The 14987-nt window shown below is 45.1% G+C and overlaps 1 long non-coding RNA gene across 5 annotated transcripts in view; it reads left to right on the top strand.

Moving 5' to 3' along the window:
- The window catches only part of LOC102140471 (uncharacterized), a 69060-nt gene that overhangs the window by 26614 nt on the left and 27459 nt on the right, over nt 1-14987 (top strand). For 2 of the 5 annotated variants that reach the window (XR_012432022.1, XR_012432025.1), the window contains 2 exons: nt 75-151; nt 4705-5139. This is a non-coding gene — a long non-coding RNA (uncharacterized lncRNA). Of the gene's footprint in view, nt 1-74; nt 152-4686; nt 5140-14987 lie in introns of those variants that run through there. The other 3 variants (XR_012432021.1, XR_012432024.1, XR_012432023.1) reach the window with 2 other exon arrangements.

Genomic DNA, 14987 nt, shown 5'->3' on the forward strand with positions numbered 1-14987 from the left:
AATATTATAAAAGTGCTTTGAGCAGTACTGACAAATGGTAATATATAAATGTTTGCTCTTCTTACCTTTTTCAGCAAAGGCAGGCAGACACCATCTAAAACCATACATTCATGTCTTTACAGCCATTGATTGGTGTTCTCCTGGATAACAGGTACAGTCATGACTACCATTATTTGCTAGAGGCAGATAATGTGGGCAGAGGTGGGAGGTGAGGGGAACCTGTCTACAGCTTCACCTTAAAGAAAGCGTTCTTGACTCCCATCGCGTTCTAAGATAGTCTGGGTTGCAGAAGGCAAGCTTGGGCAGGAATGGGGCCCATTGTTTTTCTGGAAGCAAGATTAAGGTCAGGTTCTGAGTCAAACGAAGAGGTCAGCAAACAGCTTGGTAACTCCCCAACTCCTCTTCTCTATCCGTAGTTCTTCACTGCCTGCCCTTCCCAGGGGTGAATCACAAAGTGGTTTAGGGTCAGGACAGTGAGGCTGTTGAGTGCCATTGGGGGGTGTCAGGGAGAAGACAATTCCTATGATGCCACCTCATGCAGCTGAAACCTCGCCTTCCTCTCCTAAGTGTTCTGTGCCTGAGCACTGAGGACAGGACTATGCATGGTCCCAGCAGGGCTTCACCAGGCAGAACAAGCAGGTGTGTGATTTGTATGCTTGAGGTCACCATAGTGGCTGTCCCTTTGCTACCCTGGAATTGGTTTCTGGTCTCTATATTCAGAGTGACTCAGGGAAAAGCGTACTGCTTATTGTAAACACTGCTGACTTGGAGGAAGAGATTCTCCTTGCAGATGTGGTAGGAACCAGTTTAAGTGTGATGTCTGGAAGGCTGGGCTCTGTGCCTGCAAGGAAATCTGCCACGCCCTTGCTAAACTGGACGGAGAAGGGGCCATGGCAGGCTGGTGAAGCACCTGTGCTAGGAAATGTGGGTCTGAGGCCCCTAGTCCTGTCCTTGGGAACTGCATCGGGGTTTGTTTTAAAGCCTGTTCTTACCTCTTAGCTTGGCAAAGTATTGCCAAGGCTGGGGAAAACAGCCATTCACACATATTTCTGGCGAGTGTAATGTACCTCCTCCTTGGTGGGCAATTCGGCTGTTGTCTATCGAAATTAAAAATATGCATCTCTTCCTGGAAAGGGAATTGTTGGGGGAATTTATCCTACAGATACCCTCCCATGTGTGTAATGATAGCAGGACCAGGATGTTCTTTAAAAGCGGTTCCCAGCCAGTTTGTTACAAAGGTCACAAATTATTCAGCAAGATGATAATGGTTTTATGTTTTTTAAAATGATAAATTGTAGCCTGTTGATCATCGTTAAAAATATTTGAATGCTATTTGTATGGCTTTCTCTGTGAACTTCAGTAATTATTTTGGACCGTTTGTGTTTGTAGAACTTGCTGCCAGACAGTGCCCCTTGTGGTTGAGTGGCTGCACTACATGGCATATGTATCAGTTTCCTGGGGTCACCATAACTAAACAGCAAACACGGGTGCAGAGGTTCATTCTCTCATAGTTCCGGAAGCCAGGAGTCCGAGATCAAAATGTTGTCAGGACCATGCTCTCTTTTAAAGCGCTGGGAAAGAATCCTTCCCTGCCTCTTCCACTTGCTGGTGGTTGCTAGCAATCTTTGGCGTTCCTTGTCTCGGGGCAGCATCATACATACCAACCTCTGCCTCTGTCTTCACACGGCTGCCGTCTCTGCTGGGCATCTGTGTGTGTCTTCTCCTCTCCTCTTTTTTTTTTCTCCTGACACAGAGTCTCATTGTGTTGCCCAGGCTGGAGTGCAGTGGCATGATCTTGGCTCACTGCAACCTCCGTCTCCCGCGTTCAAGTGATTCTCAAGCCTCAGCCTCCCAAGTAGCCAGGATTACATGCACCCGCCACTATGCCTAGCTAATTTGTGTATTTTTAGTAGAGACAGGGTTTCACCATGTTGGCCAGGCTGGTCTCGAACTCCTGACCTCAAGTGATCCACCCGCCTCGCCTCCCAAAGTGCTGGGGTTACAGGCATGAGCCACAGTGCCTGACCCTTCTCCTCTTATTATAAGGAGTCTTCCAGCATAATCTCATCTTAACTAATTACATCTGTAAAGACCCTAGTACCAAAAGGGCACATTCTGAGGTGGCAGGTGGATGTGAATTTTGAGGGGACACTACAGAATTAACCCACTATAGAATCTTTCTTTAATGTTTCTATTGATCCCTTTCAATTGGTCTAATATATTACTTAGCCTGAATTTTTTTTTTTCTTTTTTGAGACAGTGTCTTGCTCTATTGCCCAGGCTGGAATGCAGTGGCATGATAATGGCTCACTGCAGCCTTGACCTCCCAGGCTCAAGTGATCCTCCCACCTCAGCCTCTTGAGTAGCTGAGACTACAGGTGTGTGCCACCATGCCTGGACAATTTTTTATTTTTATATATGTTTTTAAGAGGCAGGGTCTTGCTATGTTGCCCAAGCTGGTCTTGAACTCCTGGGCTAGAGCAATCCTCCTACCTTGGACTCCTAAAGTGCTGGAATTTCAGGCATGAGCCATTGCATCTGGACAGCCTGACTTGTTTATCATAAATTCTTTTTTGAGATGGAGTCTTGCTCTGTTGCCCAGGCTGGAGTACAGTGGCATGATCTCAGCTCACTACAACCTCCGCCTCCTGGGTTCAAGCGATCCTCCTGCCTCAGCCTCCCAAGTAGCTGGGATTACAGGTGCCTGCCATCACACCCAGCTAATTTTTGTATTTTAGTAGAGATGGGGTTTCACCATATTGGTCAGGCTGTTCTCGAACTCCTGACCTCAGGAGATCCGCCCATCTTGGCCTCCTAAAGTGCTGGGATTACAGGCATGAGCCACTGTGCCTGGCCTATCGTAAATTCTTGTCTGCATGTCTTAGTCCATTTGTGCTGCTATAACAAAATACGTGAGACTGGGTAATTTATAAACAATAGAAATTTATTTCTTGTGGTTCTGGATACTAGAAAGTCCAAAGTCAATGTTCTAGGAAGTCTGGTGAGGGCCTGGTCTGTACTTCCAAGATGATGCCTTGTTGTTTTGCCCTCCAGAGGGGATGGATGCTTTGTCTTCACATGGTGGAAGGGCGAAAAGGAGGGAGGCAGCTCCCTTATATATCTTTTATAAAGTCATTAATCCCATTTGTGAGGACAGAGCCCTCATGACCCAATCGCCTCCCTGAAACCTCCACCTTCTAATACCATCATCTTGGTGATTAGGTTTCAACATATAAATTTTGGGAGGACACATAATTCAAACTATAGCAGTATATATAAAATTTAGTTTCCTTTTGGTACAGTTTGCTCTTATATTTTTCTATCATCCTAGGAGCTTGCTATGGTTTGAATGCTTCTCCCCTCTGAAACTCACGTTGAAACTTAATCCCAAATGTAACGATATTGACAGGTGGAGCCTGTACAAGGTGATTGGGTCATTAGTGCTCTGTCCTCACCAATGGATTAATATATCATGGATTAATGGGTTAATGGATTAATGGGTTATCTTGGGAATGGGTTAGTTATTATAAGACTGAGTCTGTTGTAAGAGTCAGTTGGCATTCTCTTGTGTACTCCTTGCCATGTGACCCTACACCAATTTGGAACTCTGCAGAGAGTCCCCACTAGCAAGAAGGTCCTTACCAGACGCAGCTCCTTGACCTTAGACTTCCAGCCTCCAGACTGTAAGAAATGAATGTATTTTCTTTACAAATTACCCAGTCTCAGGCATTCAGTTATAGCAACAGAAAAGGGACCAAGATAGCCATCTTTACTGTTTTTGTTATCTGGTATTGGGTGTCTCTAAAGAGAATATAACTGCATTGTTAACTATTTCCTACCCTCCTTTGTTAGTGACTTCATTTTTTTTATTCTTTTTTTTTTTTTTTTTTTTTTTTTTTTTTTTTTTTTTTTTTTGGAGACGGAGTCTCGCTCTGTCACCCAGGCTGGAGTGCAGTGGCCGGATCTCAGCTCACTGCAAGCTCCGCCTCCCGGGTTCACGCCATTCTCCTGCCTCAGCCTCCCGAGTAGCTGGGACTACAGGCGCGTGCCACCTCGCCCGGCTAAGTTTTTGTATTTTTAGTAGAGATGGGGTTTCACTGTGTTACCCAGGATGGTCTCGATCTCCTGACCTCGTGATCCGCCCGTCTCGGCCTCCCAAAGTGCTGGGATTACAGGCTTGAGCCACCGCGCCCGGCCTTATTCTTTTTTTTTTTTTTTTTTTTTGAGACAGGCTCCCTCTGTTGGCCAGGCTGGAATGCAGTGGCATGATCTTGGCTCACTGCAGCTTCAAACTCTTGGGTTCAAGCCTCCTGAGCAGTTGGGACTACAAGCGTGCACCAAACTTGGATAAATTTTTGGTAGACATGGGTTCTCACTGTGTTGCTCAGGCTGGTCTCAAACTCCTGGGCTCAAATGATCCTACCCACTACAGCCTCCCAAAGTGCTGAGATTACAGGCATGAGCCGCTGCGCCCAGACTTTTAGCAGGTTTTTAAAAATAGAAATCTAATATTCATGGAGCTCTTGCTCAGAGTCAGGTGCCTCTCTCAACACTTTACACTGACCTATGTGTTCCACTCTAACAAGAGACTTACCCCATATCATGAGCCAAGCATGGGTGGGACCCTCTTGAAAGCAGACACTAAAATGTCTTGGTAGCCACACTGATTTTCTTTTTCCTTCATAGCTATCTTGTTGCTTTCAGTTCTGTATCACCGCCTTCAGGACAGCCAGCTATCCAGGTTCAAGAGAAGATCCTGTTGCACTCATTCTGCAGGGACATTACACTTTTTGGGAAAGAACCTTTGTGCTGCTGTCAAACAACAGTTATCCTCTGTTATTTAGCAACCCTTGTTCTTTGAACATTTTCTTCTTTAAAAAATAGTTTTATTGAGATGTAACATGAATTAAATCCCAGTAAAAATACACGATTCAGTGATTGATAGTATGTTCACAGAATTGTATAACCATTACCACTATGTTGGGATCTTTTCATCACCCCTAAAAGAAACCCCATAGCAATTAGCAGTCATTCCCATTTCCTTCCATGCCCTCATCCCTAGGCAGCCACTAACCTGCTTTCCATCTGTATAGACTTACTGATTCTAGGCATTTCAGATAAATGAAACAGTAAGATGTGGCCCTTTGTGACTGACTTTCACATTGTGTGTGTGTGTATATGTGTGTGTGTGTGTGTGTGTGTTTTCTTTTTTAAGACCAGGTCTCGCTCTGTTGCTCAGGCTGGAGCCCAGTGGTGCAATCATAGCTCACTGCAGTCTTTACCTCCCTGGGCTCAAGTGACCCTCCTACCTCAGTCTCCTGAGTCAGTGGGACTATGGGTGTGCACCACCATGCCCTGCTCATTTTTTTGTATTTTTTTTGTAGAAACAAGGTTGCACCATGTTAGCCAGGCTGGTCTCGAACTCCTGGGCTCAAGTGATCTGCCTACTTCAGCCTCCCAAAGCCCTGGGATTACAGACATGAGCTAACACACTCAGCTTCTCTTAGTATGTTTCAAGGTTCATCTGTGTTGTAGCATCTTACTGGCTTTTAAAGTTAACGTTTAGTAAGTTTGATTCTTGATAGGATTTATAATGAATTTTTAGTTCATAGAAATATTCTGAAAAATATTAATTGAACATAAAGTTGATACAATAAAGGAATAGACTTTGTGACTTCAGGAATCAGTTTTTTTCACAATTGATTCTACATGAATATAATATTTTGTTGCTTTTTCAGAATTTTAAGTAAAACTAATATTTCTATATTGTATTTCGCTCATCTATGCTTAATCTAAAAAGGTTGAGTTGGTTTAAAGCATTCCTAAGAAGTGGCTGATGTAAGATGGATTAATTGATTCACAGACTCACCCTGTCACCCAGGCTGGAGTGCAGTGGCATGATCATGGCTCGCTGTAGCCTCAACCTCCTGTGTCTCTTCAAGTTGTTGGGACTACAGGCATGCACCACAATACTCGGCTAGTGTTTTGTATTTTTTTAGAGATGGGGTTTTGCCACATTACCCAGGCTGGTCTCGAGCTCCTGACCTCAAGTGATCTGCCAACTTCAGCCTCCCAAAATGCTGGGATTACAGGCATGAGCCACTGTGCCCCGCCAAGATTTATTTTTTGAAATATCAAATTTCAAAAGTTTGAAAAAAACTGTGAAAAGTCTTTAGTCTCTTAAATTCTTTATATCTAAATATAACATTCTGTCTTCTAAATATAACATTCTATATATATAAACATTATTATTCTTCTTCTTATTATTATTATTATTAGACGGAGTCTCATTCTGTCGCCCAGGCTGGAGTGCAGTGGCGTCATTTCCACTCACTGCAAACTCCCCCTCCTGGATTCAAGCAATTCTTCTGCCTCAGCCTCCCGAGTAGCTGGGACTACAGGCACCCGCCACCACGCCCGGCAAATTTTAGTATTTTTAGTAGAGATGGAGTTTCCCATGTTGGCCAGGTTGGTCTCGAACCCCTGACCTCAGGTGATCTGCCCACCTTAGCCTCCCAAAGTGCTGAGATTACAGGCATGAGCCACTGTGCCCAGCTAAATATAACTTTTAAAGTTAAGTCTGTGTGTTAGTAACTTATTGCTACATAACGAGTTACTTCAAACTTCGGTGACTTAAAACATTTATTTTCTCAGTTTCTGTAGATCAGGAATGAGAGTAGCTTAGCTGGGTAGTTCCGCCTCGGGGCCTCTTGTGAGCCATCTTGCTGTCAGCTGGGGCTGCGGTCATCTGGGGGCAGAAAGCTCGTGGCTGGAGGCCTCAGCTCTTAGCCAAGAGGGCCCCTCCTTGGGTGACCTCAAGACACTGCAGCTGGCTTCCTCCAGAGTGAGTGAACCAAAAGAGGGAGAAAGAAGAAAGCCAAACTGTGTTTTATGACCTAGTTACTTCTACCATTCCTTCCGCATGTCTGCTGGTCACACAGAGCAAGTCTGATCCAGTGTGGGAAGGGCCTACACAGGGTCTGAAGAACAGAAGGCAGGGATCATGGGACGGTCTTGGAGGCCGGCCACCACAAGCTGGACAGTCATCTGACTCCCTAGACTGGCAGTCAAAAAATCACTTACATTGCCCAGTAGGTAATACAGTAAAGATTAGGGAGGCGGAGCGCGGTGGCTCACACCTGTAACCCCAGCACCTTATGAGGTTAAGGCGGGAGGATGACTTGCGGCCAGGAGTCTGAGACCATCCTGGACATCATAGTGAGACCGCATCTTCACAAAAAATTTTAAAAATTAGCCATCTCCACAAAACATTTAAAAAATTAGCCAGATGTGCACCTGTAGTCCTACCTACTTAGGAGGCTGAGGCAGGAGAATCCCTTGAGCCCAGGAGCTTGAGGCTGCTAGTGACCTATCATCACACTACCACATTCTATCCTGGGTGACAGAGTGACCCTCTAATCCTAAAAAATTTTTTAAAAAATTAATATTGCCAAGCACAGTGGCTCATGTCCATCATCACAACACTTTGGGAGGCTGAGGCAGACAGATAGCTTGAGCCCAGGAGTTCCAGACCAGCCTGGGAAACATGGTAAAACTCCATCTCTTTAAAAAAGACAGAAAATGGCCGGGCGCGGTGGCTCAAGCCTGTAATCCCAGCACTTTGGGAGGCCGAGACGGGCGGATCATGAGGTCAGGAGATCGAGACCATCCTGGCTAACACGGTGAAACCCCGTCTCTACTAAAAATACAAGAAAATTAGCCGGGCGAGGTGGCGGGCGCCTGTAGTCCCAGCTACTCGGGAGGCTGAGGCAGGAGAATGGCGTGAACCCGGGGGAGCGGAGCTTGCAGTGAGCCGAGATCGCGCCACTGCACTCCAGTCTGGGGCACAGAGCAAGACTCCGCGTCAAAAAAAAAAAATAAATAAAAAAAAAAAAAATAAAAATAAAAAAGACAGAAAATTAGCCAGGTGCAGTGGTGCACGCCTATAGTCCCAGCTACTTGGGAGGCTGAGGTGGGAGGATCACTTGAGCCTGGCAGGTGGAGGTTGCAGTGAGCCAAGATCATGTCATACCACTGCACTCCAGCTTGGGCTATGAGAGTTAGACCCTGTCTCCAAAAAAATAAAAACAAAAACAAAAAGACAAGAAAGAAAAGAAGGAAAGAAAGAAAAGAATACTGCATGGATCATGTGAACATATTTCATATGTATGTACAGATACAAATGTGTATTGAAAAAGTGTGTGTTTCCAAAGCAAAAATTCAGCTTTGGAAAAGTGAGTTTAGGAATTGTTTACTAGTAGCTACTAGCCAGTGTTATTAATACAAATTTAATTCTACAAAAAGTTAAAAAAGTTATAGAATAATATTTACATGTACTTGAGGAATGGCTCGAGTGTTGTTTTTGAAATAAAACTGTGCTGTTCAACAAGATCTTCACATAGTGAGCACTTACTGTTAATGTTACCAGCCTGAACGAGATGTTGGCATCAACATACACTTCCAAAGACTTAGTACAGAAAATTGTTAAGTACCTCGCTAATGTTTTTCATGCTGATCGTACTGCAAAATACATCATTTTCCAATGATATTTCATGTTGGGTGAAATTAAATGTTAAAATGTTAGTTTTACATGTTTCTTTTTTACTATAATGTGCGACTACAGAATTTGAAATGACATGATTGCATTTGTAGCTGAAATTGTGTTTCTTTTGGTTAGTGATGATTTGAAATGGAAAAGTTTGCCTGGACTCAGAATTCATTGACGATATCACAAGACAATGTCAATTTGTGAATGAAAAGAAAAGCTATTAGATTTCAGGACTAGACGATTGCTTTGAACTATGAATTAAATAGATTAAAGTATCTGAAATCTAGTTAATGGCAAGAACAGAAAATGTTTAAATAGGGATAAACAGTCTCCTGTTTGTTCCCACCTACTTGAGCAAACACATTTTTTTTTTTTTGAGAAGGAGTCTCACCTGTTGCCCAGGCTGGAGTGCAGTGGTGCGATCTCGGCTCACTGCAAGCTCCTCCTCCTGGGTTCACGCCATTCTCCTCCCTCAGCCTCCCGAGTAGCTGGGACCACAGACGCGCACCACCACACCCAGCTAATTTTTTGTATTTTTAGTAGAGACAGGGTTTCACTGTGTTACAGGGTGGTCTTGATCTCCTGACCTCGTGATCCGCCTGCCTCGGCCTCCCAAAGTGCTGGGATTACAGGTGTAAGCCAACGCACCCGGCCTGCAAACACATTTTCTAATCAATGAGAACTCTAAAAAAAATTGGAAGCGATCATCTTTAAAAAGTTATCTTGATCAGCAATTGCATCTAGAGAGTCCTCATTATTCATTAACTCTATTTTGTGAATTCAACTACTCACTAAAATTTACTTGTAACTCCAAAATCAGTTCTCCTGGCACTTTTGCAGCTGTTTGTAGATATGCACAGAGTGGCAAAAATTTTTATCACCTAACATGCATGTTCGCAAATGAAGTCAAACAAGGTGACACCCTGCCTTCTTCTTTTGCACTCATATTGTAAATCAGTGTCCTTTTTGTGGTCTTCGTGCCACAGTTTTCACATTTTTGTGCCTTTTGGTGGTGATTTTTTTTTTTTTTTCTGAGAGAATCTTGCTCTGTTACCCAGGCTGGAATGCAGTGGCACAATCTCAGCTCACTGCAACCACTGCACTCTGGGGTTCAAGCAGTTCTCCTGCCTCAGCTTCCCTAGTAGCTGGGATTACAGGTGTGCACCACTACGCCCAGCTAATTTTTGTATTTTTAGTAGAGATGGGGTTTCACTATGTTGGCCAGGCTGGTCTCGAACTCCTGACCTCAAGTGATCCACCCACCTTGGCTTCCCAAAGTGTTGAGATTATAGGTGTGAGCCACTGCACCTGTTCAAAACGGCTCCATACAGAGTGCTGAAGTGCTGTCCAGCATTCCTTGGCACAGGAAGGCTGGGATGGGCCTTCAATAGTCTTCGTGTCAGGTATGAGTTGTAGTGCTGTTGGCTGTGAGTTCAGCGTGAATGAGTTAACAATACAGTCCATCCAGAAAAAGGAAGAGGAAGACTGCCAATCTATGATGAAGTTATGGAGAAGTGGCTACATTTGTGGATTCCTGAGATGACGACCCATTTAACCAACCATAGCAGACAGCACTGTGAAGCTGAAAGCCCAAGAAACTTCCAGTCACGCAATACAGGATCAGAACATTGTTAAACCCTTCTCAGCCATTGCTGGTCAGCAACATGTTTCAGAAGGTGACATGGAGTGAAAAACATCAAGTTGCAGGTGAGGCATGTTCTGCAGATCAGGAGACTGGAAGAATTTTTAAAATACCTGCCGAGTGTTATACAGGAAAAGCATCCTGGGGAAGAACAGGTTTTCAATGCTAATGAAACTGGTTTGTTATGCAAGGAAGTTGGCAAATGAACCTATACCACAAGTGGCATTCCAGTTTACAAAAATGTGGTCAGAGGCTCATAGGAACTTAACCCTGTATTTCCACTAGGAGCAATAATTTAGTATTAACAGATTCAGTGTTTGCAGTGACTTTATAGAACATAACTGTGGTGAATAATGAGAATCAACTATTTCAGGCATAAAGCCTGATATTTAAAATATTAAATCTTATAAAGCCTGATATTATAAATTAAAAAATTTTTTTAAAAATCAACTTCTTCAAAATAATTGCTTAGAAGTTTTGTATAGGCCAGGTGTGGTAGCTCATGCTTGTAATACCAACACTTTGGGAAGTTGAAGTAGGAGGATTACTTGAACCCAGGAGTTTGAGACCAGCCTGGGCAATAGAGACTCTGACTCCAAAAAGATAAAATAAAATTACATGGGTGTGGTGGCGCACACCTGTAGTCCTAGCTACTTGAGAGGCTGAGGTGGGAGGATCCCTTGAGCCCTAGAGTTTGAGGTTGCAATGAGCTAGGATCATGCCACTGTACTCCAGCCTGGGTGACAGAGTGGGACCCTTGGTTTAAAAAAGTTTTATATATAAATTCAATATCAATATATTTTCCTGTATGTGTGTTGGTGTGTTTCATAACTATATGTCAGGTGTGGTGGCTTACACTTGTAATCCTAGCACTTTGGGAGCCAAGGCAGATGGATTGCTTGAGTCTAGGAGTTTGAGACCAGCCTGGGTAATATGGTGAAACCCTGTCTCTACCAAAAGGATACAAAAATTAGCCAAGTGTGGTAGTGCATGCCTGTGGTCCCAGCTACTTGGGAGGCTGAGGCAGGAGGACAGCTTGAGCCCAGGAGGGGGAGGTTGCTGAGGTCATTTCACTGCACTCTAGACTGGGTGACAGAGAGAGAGCCTGTCTGAAAAAACTGACAAAACTATATAATATAAAGAATATAGGCTGGGCATGGTGGCTCATGCCTGTAATCCCAGCACTTTGGAAGGCTGAGGTGAGAGGATCGCTTGAGCCCAGGAGTTCCAGACCAGCCTGGGTAACGTATAAGACCTTGTCTCTACTAAAAATAAAAAATTAGCCAGGTGTGGTGGTGTGCACCTGTGGTTCCAGGTACTTGGGTGGCTGAAGCTGCAGTGAGCCGTGATCATGCTGCTGCATTCCAGCCTGGGCAACAGAATGAAAACTTGTCTCATTGAAAAAAGAAAAATAAAAAGAAAATATATTATTAGTAACCTTTTCCATCAAGGTCCAAGGTAAATGACCTCAGTGCCTTCAATTTGCTTCAGTGTGTTATATAAATATTAACATATTTGTGTGTGCTAAGAGATGAGAATAATTGGGAAGTATGACATTACAGACTTATTTATAACTTATTTATACATCTCAAGTAGCCCCGTGACCATCCTCAATAGAACGATTAAATACTCACATGATGAGATGCTATGCAGCCATTAAAAAGAATGAGGCAGCTCTAAATATTGTAAAAGGCTTCAAAATATATTAAGTGAGGAAAGGAGGTGGGGCACGGTGGCTCATGCCTCTAATCCTAGGACTTTGGGAGCCTGAGGTGGGAGGATTGCTTAAGGCCAGAAGTTTAAGACTAGCCTTGGCAACATAGACCCCATCTCTACAAACAATTTTTAAAAATTAGCTGAGTGTGGTAGTGCATATCTGTGTTCCCAGCTACTCCCGGGGCTGAGTCAGGAGGGTCGCTTGAGCCAAGGAGTTTGAGGCTGCTATAAGCCATGATTGCAACACTGCACTCAGTCGGGGCAACAAAGCAAGAGGAGGAGGAGGAGGAGGAGGGGGAGGAGGAGGGGGAGGGGGAGGGGGAGGGGGAGGGGGGAGGGGAGGAGGAAGGGGGGAGGAAGGGGGAGGAGGAGAAGGAGGAGAAGGGGATGGGGAGGAGGAGGAGAAGGAGAAGGAGGAGAGGGAGGAGAGGGAGGGAAGGAGAAGAAGCAGGTGGGCGCAGTGGCTCACGTCTGTGATCCCAGCACTTTGGGAGGCTGAGGTGGGTGGATCACTTGAGGTCAGGAGTTCCGGACCAGCCTGGCCAATGTGGTGAAACCATGTCTCTACTAAAAATGCAAAAAAAAAAAAAAAAAAAAAAAAAAGCCAAGTGTGGTGCTGTGCATCTGTAATCCTAGCTGAGGGTAATCCTTGGAAGGCTGAGGCAGGAGAATCGCTTGAACCTGGGAGGCAGAGGTTGCAGTGAGCCGAGATCACGTCACTGCACTACAGCCTGGGCGACAGAGCAAGTCCCCGTCAAAAAAAAAAAAAAAAAAAAAAATGAAAGAAAGAAAGAAGGAAAGAAAAGGGTACTAGTGTATTTATTAGTTTTCTATTGTTGCCGTAGCAAATGGTCTCAAATTTAGGGGCTGAAGACACAAACTTATGACCTTCTGATTCTGGGGTAGGAAGTCTGACACAAGCCTCACCTGCCTGAGACCAAGGTGCCAGCAGGGCTGCCTGCCTTACCGGGGCCAAGGAGAGAATCAGTGCTTTTGCACCTGCATTTCTTGGCTTCCTCTATCTTCAGTACCAGCAACTCTAGGTCTTTCTAACCCCAAAGTCACATCTTCTGAGTACAGCCTGGGAAGGTTCTCAGCTTTAAGGATTTGTGGGATTACATGGGGCCCACCTGGATAATCCGGGCTAATCTGCCACCTCAAGGTCTTTAACTTTAATCAGCTGCCAGTCCCTATTGCCGTGTCACATATTTACTGATCCCAGGCATTAGGACACGGACATCTTGGTGAGGAGGCTTTATTCCGGCTACCATGGTGTGCTATTATTTGTATCAAAATATTTGCTTACTTACACTGTCTCTGGAAGGGGACATAGGAAGCTGGTAACAGCAGTTGCTTCTGGGGAGGACTGGGTAGCTGGGGGATATGGAGGCTGACTTCCCACTGTATCCAGCCTTCGTTCATTTGGGTTTTTAATCAGTGTGCATCTATTTACTTGAAAAAGTAAAGAATTGGCCGGGCACAATGACTCACACCTGTAATCCCAGCACTTTGGGAGGCTGAGGCGTGTGGATCACTTGAGGCTGGGAGTTTGAGATCAGCCTGGCCAACATGGCAAAGCCCCATCTCTACAAAAAGTTGGCCAGGTGTAGTGGCACATACCTATAATCCCAGCTACTCAGGAGGCTAAGGCAGGAGAACTGCTTGAACCCCGGAGGTGGAGGTTGCAGTGAGCCAAGATTGTGTCATTGAACTCCAGCCTGGGTGACAGAGCGAGACTCTATCTCAAAAAAAAAAAAAAAGAGAAAGGAAAAGTGAAGAAAGTTTAAAGCTCTTAAGCTACATGGTGGTGGTTCATTGATGTGGTGTTTTTGCTTTCTTGCTAGTAGTGGAAGTTATCTGAGATACTGGCAGCAAATCTGTACAGGTCTGCAGCAGCCTCAACTCTTCCTTCCTCACAAGAAAAAATTAGACGGAGTGTCATAAGGCAGGAACAGAGACCGAGGCAAGCCTTAGAGTGTAGTGGAAGTTGATGAAAAAGATTTAGAACAGGAATGAAAGAAAAGAAAGTACACTTGGAAGAGGCCTAAGGGGGAACCTTGGAGGCCAAGTGCTCCGTTTGACCTTGGACCTAGGATTTTACACGCTGGCCTGCTTCCGGCGTCTTGCACCCCTTTCCCTTCATTCTTCCCTTAGGGTGAGCCACCCGCATGCACAGTGACCTGCTTGCGCTTGGGAGGCGAGCATGTTTGCGGGAGTTACGTGTGTTCACTGGAGCTGCCGGCGTGCTCACCTGAGTTGTTCTTCCCGTTTCTGGTGGAATGGCCCCCAGAAGGTTACCCTCTGCCGCCGTTTTGCCTCTGTGTGTGTGTGTGGTTTTGTTTGTCTGTTTGTTTCTTTTGAGTTACAGTTTCACTGTTAGTTGCCCAGGCTAGAGTGCAATGGTGCGATCTCGGCTCACTGCAACCTCCGCCTCCCAGGTTCAAGTGATTCTCTTGCCTCAGCCTCCTCAGTAGTTGGGACTACAGGTGCATGCCACCATGCCCGGCTTATTTTTTCTTTTAGTAGAGATGGGGTTTCACCATGTTGGCCAGACTGGTCTCGAACTCCTGACCTCGTGATCCATCCACCTTGGTCTCTCAAAGTGCTGGGATTACAGGCATGAGCCACCGTGCCAGCCGCCAGTGGAGTTTTTTTAGGTGCTTAGTACTGTATTCAAGATACCCAAGAATGTTACAGTAGGTAGCTAGTGGGGGCATGAGCAGGGCAGGAGACAGCTCCCCCCACCCACCAGAAATGTCAAGTGATGGCCCGGAGGTTGTCATACTGCCTCTCTAAAATGATAATTGGCTGCAGCTGGCACCAGAGAGCGGCAGTTTCTCAATAGATAGAAACAACTGAAATTGGTAATCAGCAATTGTGCTCCAGGCTGGGCAACAAGAGCAAAACAGTCTCTCTCTCTCTCTCTCTCTCTCTCTCTCTCTCTCTCTCTCTCACACACACACACACACACACACACACACACACACACACACACACACACACTGTACTGGGCAACAAGAGCAAAACAGTCTCTCTCTCTCTCTCTCTCTCTCACACACACACACACACACACACACACAC

Source organism: Macaca fascicularis, chromosome 3 (genome assembly GCF_037993035.2).
Source record: "Macaca fascicularis isolate 582-1 chromosome 3, T2T-MFA8v1.1".
NCBI lineage: Eukaryota > Metazoa > Chordata > Mammalia > Primates > Cercopithecidae > Macaca > Macaca fascicularis.